The sequence below is a fragment of the Labrus bergylta genome, chromosome 3, assembly GCF_963930695.1.
Source record: "Labrus bergylta chromosome 3, fLabBer1.1, whole genome shotgun sequence".
NCBI classification, from domain to species: Eukaryota; Metazoa; Chordata; class Actinopteri; order Labriformes; family Labridae; genus Labrus; species Labrus bergylta.
In genome coordinates, this window is record NC_089197.1 from 31,420,178 (window position 1) to 31,429,280 (window position 9,103).

The following is a 9,103-nucleotide window of genomic DNA, read 5'->3' on the forward strand; positions in this document are numbered from 1 at the left end:
GGCAATGCTGCTATCTTGTGGTGACTATCCATGATTGAAATATTTTAATTTAGAGTGTGGTTCCAAATGTCACAGGTATCATGACAGTGCCAGCCTGAAATGCTCTACTTAAACATTTTCTGTGATATTCATTACGTTGCCTGTTTCAACATGCCAGTGCTACCACTTTTACACAAATCGAACTGCATGGCCTGCTGCTTAGCCACATTCTGCTGCTGCTGCACTCCCGCGGTCGCAACACACCCTGACATGCACCGGGGTGCGAGGGCCCTTCATCACCGCTTGCGGTTTTAGTTGGGATTGTGATTGCTTTTAGGCGACAGTGTTCATCACAGCACTGGACACTGCCCAGAGTCAGTGAGTCATTAAAGGTTTGAATAATGCTTGAATGATAATCCTCTTCAGGTAGACAAAAATGTTTAAATACTAACTTCCTCTTTAGAGTCTCATGCTCCTACTGCTAGAAACAAAGATGCAAAGTTGGTATGCATGCTGCTGTTAATAAACCACAGTTTCACTACAGTTCAAATGAATAGTCCTACCTGTGTACCTATTATATCGTGGTTATATTGTTGCATTTTACATTACATCAGTACAATGTAATGTAGGAGAGAGTTAAGTGGAGACGTGTGTGTGTGTGTGTGTGTGTAACAATGTGTGTAAGATAAAGATGTCTTAGACCTACAGTATGTGCTTTTTATATATATTTATATATAGACATATTAGATAGAAAGATAACGTGACTGAAAAGTGATTTTCTGATGTGTTGATCAATAATGTGAATTCTTTGATTTTACATGTTCACCTTTAATCATTTGTTACTGCCATAAATACAGTAAAACTATAAACGTATAATTACAAGCTAGGCCATTCTAAGCTTTAAAGAAAAAGAGAGATTCATTGTTTTTTTTTAATATATTTTATTGCATTTCAGAGGAAAAAAGCGTATGTTTAAATGAACAAGTTAGAAGTCAAATTAGACTTTGTGTTTATGTCCATTATAAGTGCTAAAATATGAGAATAGTGCAAAGATTGCAACGCTTCACCCAGGAATTACCATCCACATCATATTACACGGAATATATGGCAGATTTCATATGGAATAGATCTGATATGTTTGAAAAGTATGAGTCTTCATTCATTAGGTATTTCAGACTTTAAGCGACGATATGGAAGAAGAAATTGTAAGTTGAATGGTGTCACCTGAACAGGGAACGCACAGCTAAGTGCAGGCGTTAAAGGTGCTTTGAAAATATTGAAAGTTCAAAGACTCAATACTTTTCTAAAAATCAGAAGGGAAATAAGCCCCACAAGCATTACAAGCATATAGTTAACTTTTTAAAAAAAAATACTCTTATTCACTTTCCTGTCTGGGGTGCAATGAAAAAATGATGTCTCATCTCATGTAGGCTATGTTCCCCAATGATGAAGCTTAAGCTAGCAGAAGATTAGCATAGCATAGCACAAAGACTGGAAATAGCTAGCCTGGCTTTGTCAGACGGTGTCAAAATTTGTCTCCCAGTAATCTTGTTTTGGTTTAAACAAATAAAAAAACAAAAAACCTTTTAAAAATGACAACAGATCCTGTGCTTCATTATCTTTGGCATCATTACTAGGACTAGTGAATACGCTCATAAACCCCATGGAAAAGCTAATTTGTGTTCTTACATCTGGGTTGTTGAGCCATGTTAAGTGCACATATAGAAAAGCTAGCTGGTTTTGTGTTTCTAGTCTTTATGCTAAGGTTGGCAAAATAGTAGCCAGAAGACTCTACGCAAAATGGTGAGGAAGAGTATTTCCTTAAAAATCTCAATAAAGAGTTGCATTCAGATTTTTCATTCCTGAGTAAATATAGAGTTCGAGACGTACAGACAGGGTGAGAGCAGTTCCTCAGGCTCCAGTTTGTTGCAAAGCTTCTGGGTTTGCATCATGTAACACACTACATTTTTAAGTGTGTACATTCATAAACAGAAGTGCAGGTCAGGAACTGGATCCTCAGAGTTGCTCTCATCTTTTTGTCTTTGTCTGTCTCAAGGTATGGGCTGATCTTCTCGTGGCTGACGACGATGGCTTAACAATTTGATTTGTGTCAAAAATATTTTTTTTTTTTGCTTTCTAATTCGTATGTTAGAATAATGTATAATTTTTTTAGTTTTTGATTGTGAATTTCATAAAAGAATTTAGCTCATCTTACATTTTTCTGACAATAGGAGCATTTGCTCGTTGGATGCACCAGCTTTCTGGTGTTCCACTAACGTCATCCTCCCCGGTACGCCTGCGGCATTGTATTACAGGCCCCCTTGTTCGAATACCTCTGCACCGCCGTCACCACCTGGAAACAAAAACAGTTTTAGTACGTAATAGGACTGTTTACTTTTGGACCTTTAAGACAAGCTAGCTGTGAGGGAAGGAATGGTGTTGTCTCTTTGTCTGTCCAACACTTTGGACTGAACCATAGGCCGTATACAACAAGTGGACAGCCCCTATTAGTTTGAAAAGTCACCTTAATGCACACTGCCTTAAACCTGCAGTATTTCTCATGCAAGCCTCCTCTGGTAGTAACAAGTCAGATTGTGTTTTTTTCTCTAAAATGACCCTACTTCTTCGTGGATTTATTGACTGAGGAAACACATGCTTTTGAAGTGTATGGTCTCAAACGTTAGGCTAAAGTCTTCTTCATCTCTCTCTGATGTTTCTCTTGTCTACTACGGCCCCATTTAGAGTCAACCAGGAAGAAGAGCACAAGGCATGGCTACCTGTGATTGACAGGTTGCTACCACTGCCACCAATCAACCACACTTAAGTATTATTATCTATTGTCTCGTCAAATATGGATATATTTCTCCAAAATTCAAGAAGGTAGCGCCAATTGTGAAAGTGTTCACAATTACCCCCCCCCCCCCCCCCCCCCCCACACACACACACACACACACACACACACACACACACACACACACACACACACACACACACCACACAAAAAATCATATCACATATGAATCCGAACATGACATTTATTTGGTCTCATTTTGCCTGTAAACTGTTTCAATAAATATTGTCATTTGCCTCTATTTTTTTTTATAGATTTCAAACGTTAATATTTAGGGACATAGAGCAAATAAGCTAGCTAACTAGCAACAGCATGGTGCGCTCATTTACATCACTTGGTCAATTTGACCTCGAGGAGATTAAAACATATGTTTATTTATTTGATTTATTAAAAAGCCAGAGCATTAAAAATAGTTTACTTTGAAATAAACAAACAGAGATGTGCTGGTTTACCTGTTCAACATCAGGATTTGCTCCACCTTGTTGAACCTTGCTGTAGATCAGATTACGCTCCACCCACACATTGAAGTGGTCTGTGGAGGAGGAAAATGAAAGTATAAGTGCATCAACATCAATTCAGCATGAACTACTTCAGCATGTGTGTTCATAAATGTGTTCACATTGTACAACCAGTAAGACAGGTTTCAAACAGACATGGGCTGGGCTCAATCCAGCCTGTTCCTGGTACTGCTCGACTGTAAGGTTAGAACTAAATCCTGTTAAAACATGGAACAGCAAACCAGCTGCGCCTTTTTTTTTAAACACCAGTAATGATTACATTTATTCTTAATCAGATTGCTCGAAATGTAGCGTGGGTCCACTGATTAAAAAATCGGAAGATATAGTCTGTATGTTTACAACAAGCTGACTGTTATGAAACTCATACTTTATAACTGAGTTCTTAAAACCAAAGGCGATGGATAAAATGTGAGAAAAGAGGCTCTGTTGTAATTGGTTGTCTATTTTCTTTCATTGCTCTACTATCACTTTACCCACTTAGTATTCATCAACTGCATATAGTTCTGTTTACAACCAACTACTGCCCACTTATATTTATTTTCTACTGTAGCTATTTTGTGTTTTAACTTTTGTATCTAAAATTATATTTTATAAATTTTTAGTTCACATGTTTTTGCCTACCTTGCCCTGTCATTATGTGCCTCCTCTGTGTGCCTTTGAATTGCCCCCCGGGGACACATAACGTTTTTCTAATGGAATAATTGTTTAAGTTATTAAACCAAAGGTAAAAGTGTAGCAGCTCCGACTTGTTCTAAATCTGAACAGATTCATAATTAAAAATCTTATAAAATCTGATCATATTTTAAATTTTGTTAAAAAAAAATAAAAATGCTCACAGAACACATGGTGTAGCATGCAGAGAGTAGAAATAATAAACCATGTGTTCAGATTGTCAGTGAGTTTGGTTCACTTGGGTTTCTGGCTGTTCAGAAGATTTTGCCACATGCAGATATTGAAGTAAGGCATGTATCAGAAAGCATGTCCACACATTTCTGAGTCAAAACTTTCTCTTGAGATTTTTGAAAAGTTCAATATAATTAACTTTTTGACTTTTATATGGTCCAGCTAAAAAAATAACTTTAAAGGCTTTATATGTGATTTTTCACACTTAAATATAATAGAGATCAAGTATATCCTCTGAAAATAACTCTGTGAGTCATGACTGTTTACAATGGGTGTAACACCCGAGTCCCACTGTCTGTGATGTTTTCCGAGTTTTCCGAGTCCTATCTTCAGTTTGTTTACATCGCCAGGATGGCCGGCTGACTCATCCCCTCACGTATAAAAGTTGTTTAATTGAGGGACTAGAGAAAAGAAGAATAACATACTGTACTCACTGATTAACTGTGTTTCTAGATCACGCTCATTTCAGGTAAATTTACATGCAGTGTAAAGATACGAGCATAATAAAGATATAAAAAAATATATATATAAAACACTTGAGCCAACATGCATGAATCATATCTGATCAGATACCATTAGACCATTAGAAACATCAAAGCAAAAATGCTTAAAGAAATACATACAATAAAATAAAACTACTAATACAACAAGTATCTTCATATTTAACTTTGTCTTTTCTACATATTGGGCACACAAAAAAATAATATAATTAATTCATCTTTTTTTTTTTTTTTTCTTTAACTATTGTGGCAGGAATGTGCCTCCGTAGAGGGCTGGCTAAGTGGAGAAAGAAACAGAGGCTTACTCGCTGGGGCCTGTCTTACTGACAGCTGCACACCAGGAACCGTGCCAAGTCTGGAGCATAGCTGCTGGTAGACTCCAGCTGAGTTTCAGCTTTGACTGTAACACACAGACACACAGACACACACACACACACACAGACACACCACACACACACACACACACACACACACACACACACACACACACACACACACACAACATTAGTTTACAGGAAGATTAAAGTCCTAATGCATGAGATTTATATATTCTATATTTCTTATTAGGATGTTAAAATTCTATATACATTATATATTGACCTCATAAAATTTTTAAAATAAAATCTATTTCATGCTAACTTCCTTTCTAATTTCATGATTACTTTTCTAATTAAGAGTTGTAAACTTACCCGTAGTCGATGACCACTTGGACCATGGTTGTAGCTGGTCTGTTAAACCTTTACGCGATGGAGAGCTGCAAACTTTCAGTCCAAAGATGAGCTGAATAACAAGCAGAGATGTGAGAACTGGGACTATTATAGTTGAAACCACACCCAGCAGGAGGGGAAACCAGTCCATCCAGTTTGTGCAACACAGTATCACAATTATTTTATCGTCGAAGATTCTCTCTCTTTGCACTATGTATCCTGAAAGGTATTCTTCCTGTTCATTCTGAATAATATGGATCCTTTACAGATGCTAATGAAATAGAGATGGAGGTGAAATGTGACTATGAATTGTGGATACTGAAATGATTTGACTGACTCACACTGTTGGAGCGTAACTGACGGTTCTTTTCATGTCTACTTTAGAAAGGAAGAAGAATTTCAGCGACTAAATTCTGTGTAGAAGTTGGTATTGTTTCACAATATACTTGAATAAATATGAACCAGTTCTTTGAAGTTTAGAAAAGTGACTGAAATGTGCTAAAGTCTCACCACTATTCACAGAAAGTGTGATGCCTACATTTGAACTTTTGCACCATTCAATTTCAAGTCTTTTTTCTGTGTGAAAATGTCAATAGTGAAAGTGTATCCACTTCACAAACCATGAAGCTTCTGTTAAGTTGAATTAACATGCTGCTCTGCCTTCTCTTATGATGGCACAGCACAAAAAAAAAAAACAGTCAGAGTTTCACAGAATACTCATTCAGCGAGCAAAATACTAACTCTTACTAACTTACGATTCATTTTAAAAACATAACATGGGGCAGCGGTAGCCTGGCGGTTAGAGCGCGCGCCCCATGTACGGAGACTGCAGTTCTCCAAGCAGGCGGCCCGGGTTCAAAATCTGACCTATGGCTCCTTTCTAGCATATCACTCCCCACTCTCTCTCTCCAGATTTCTGACATTATCCACTGTCCTATGTCTAAATAAAGGTCCAAAAATAAATCTTAAAAACTCCCAGAAACATGTCCCATTTATTTCTATGCAACATGTTTAAAGGTGAATAGGCACCGTCCTGAATTTTCCTAATCATCTAAACGTTATGAGCATAGTTCTGGCATTTTCTTATTTGCCTCTGTTACCAGAGAAAAGTTTTGAAAAAATATGATTTTAAAACTATTATTGATTGATACCAATGAGGTGCTGATATTATTGTGTATCCTGAGTCATAGATACATTCGTAAGAGCCCTTTTCGGGGAATAAAGCGATAAATAAAGGGCTTAATCCTCCGCTACATCTCTCTTGGTGACCTTACTGAACTCCGACACAGGTGCACAGTTGAGTAATCTGTCAGTTTCCTCACAGGAAACTGAACAAAGGTAATAGTGTGTGGATGCAAATACCTGCAGAAGCAGTCCAACTGAGGAATCTGAGGCCTCAGTTCAGACACTAAAGCCACTGTCTACTGCTGCAGGTGTCCCAAGAGTCTAACAGCACTCTACTGATGATGGCCTCGATGGAGAAGACACATTTTTAATTCAGATTTAATCAACAGAAAAAGCCACAACTTGAGAAAAAGTTGAAAAGTTTTCATGAGAGTACCTGGGCCTCATTGAGAGGAGAAAGGGTTGTGTTCTTTGACATAATAATACCTGCAAAATAAAGCTAAAATTGTAGTTTCTAAGTGGAAATTAGGGGCCAACCAATTTCCAAATATATAAGGCTGGCTGGAGGTCACTGAAACCTTTTTATCAAGTTGAATGTGTCAAAGGAGCATCCACCAGGGAACTAGAAGTGCATTTTGAAAACTTATTCATGTTATATGACTTTAACTCGTAGTTATTTTTTTATCGCTATTGCTTGGCATCCCAACATATCTTTGACATATATTTGCAATGAAACAAAGTCAGTCTCATAGAGCAAAGATCCTAAAAGCTTTTAAACATTTTTATTTGTTTAAAATGATATCCAGTACAAAATGTATACAGTAATACCCTCACGTTTGTCATTTCCCCTGAATAAAATATTTGTACTCTGTTAAGCTCATGCCAGATAACAGTATCTATAAGATACACAAGATTGTTATTTGCTCAAACAATAGTTGATGACAAAGATATAGCAATAGTACCTTTGTAACAATAAAAACTATCAGCAATATTTTGGTGGACACACTTTGAAATACAATAAAATGACGTACATTGTTCTGTAAAAGTTGCATTGCAATCTGCCCATATTTTACAAGATTTTCAAAATCGTGATTCTTTAACTACGAGACAAAACGTTGTGATACGAGTCTTCATACACTTACACATACAAAAAATGATGTGGTGGCAAACTGCAGCATTGCAGTGACTAAACCTCTCTGCAGCTTCTGTAACAGATGTACAATGCACTTAGATTTGTTCTTTTTTTATACATTTTTTTTGTTAAAACAAGGCAACTTCTCAAGCTTCACAATAAATAATAAACCCTCTGCAATGATATGGTACCTGTCAATATATCCAGTTCATATATATGTATATATATATATACTGTACATATATAAATTCATAAACTTATACAAAATAGGTTTAAAACTTTTTTTCCTTATTGATGAAATAAAAACACAAAAAGGTTAAGATGGTTGAATTGAGTTCGACAGCATTTGGCGGGACCCGACAAAAACATGACACAGTCACTCTGCATGCACTGGTTTCCATGGAAACAGGTATGATTCTTCCAGTTGATTGGGTATGCCTCTCAGCTCCTTGGCCTCGACTATATAGGGGTCAGATGAGGATCGCCTCGTGATCATTCACTGTCTCTCTGCCTTTACAGCGTTCACGGCATCAGCCTCATTGATTGGCGGGACTCTTTGACTCCGCCCCCTGGATTGGGAGGGTCGTCTTGAGGAAATGTCACCTTGTCTGGAGTGTAGTCGTTCCTCTTAAGATCTGACGAACAAGAAACAACGTATTCATGTCCACATGATGTAAAAGATTATTATTATGTTTCAGAATCTCTTTATTGGTTTGCACTGAGGATAAGAACACATGCAGTTGAGATTGTGCTGTGGTCATCTTTTGTAAACCCCATTCCATCCTGATAAACCCCACCCCCACCCATCCAAGTTGTAAAAGATTTGTTTTGATGACATCAAAGATATGTCTGCATATTTATAGTTGCAGAGTTTTTACGTCATGAAAAGATCATAATTTAAAGAAGTTTGTTTAAGATCTTTAAATTAACCACATGTGTCCGAGAAGACTTGTCCATGATTGTGAAAACCTGGTTCTGCTGAACACGGGTTTGTCATGTTAGCATGCCCCCTTCCCTTTAATGCTTCCAGTGAGTGACGTGAAAGTCACACGGAATCCAATGTGGCTGACTGAGGTCACATTGCTAAAGAACCGACCTGTATCCTATTTAGATCCACACATGAAAAAAGCCCAAATCTGGTTTGAAAACAACAGATTCCATGTGACTTGTGCCGATCGCACCGTCATAAAAAAATCTGATCAAGAGTCACACTGGAGCAAAAAAAAAAAAAAAAAATCACATTCAGGACACTTTTGAGTCATGTAATGAGGAAACAGAGCAGGGATGGAGTACACGCTCACCCAGGGAGTTTAAGTTTGCGGCAGCAGGAGTTGCAGTGGTGTTTTGCTCGGAAGTTTCTTATGGCATCATCCCCCAGGTTAGCAGGC

General features: G+C 37.5%; 1 protein-coding gene and 1 long non-coding RNA gene across 2 annotated transcripts in view; both read right to left on the reverse strand.

The window, feature by feature from the left end:
- trpm7 (transient receptor potential cation channel, subfamily M, member 7) overlaps positions 1-9,103 on the reverse strand; it is a 361,224-nt gene that overhangs the window by 306,602 nt on the left and 45,519 nt on the right.
- On the reverse strand, positions 901-5,586 carry LOC109979006 (uncharacterized). The gene is made up of 4 exons (XR_002277588.2): positions 5,441-5,586; positions 5,057-5,151; positions 3,283-3,362; positions 901-2,332 (listed from the first exon to the last, which is right to left on the reverse strand). It is a non-coding gene; the product is annotated as an uncharacterized lncRNA (long non-coding RNA).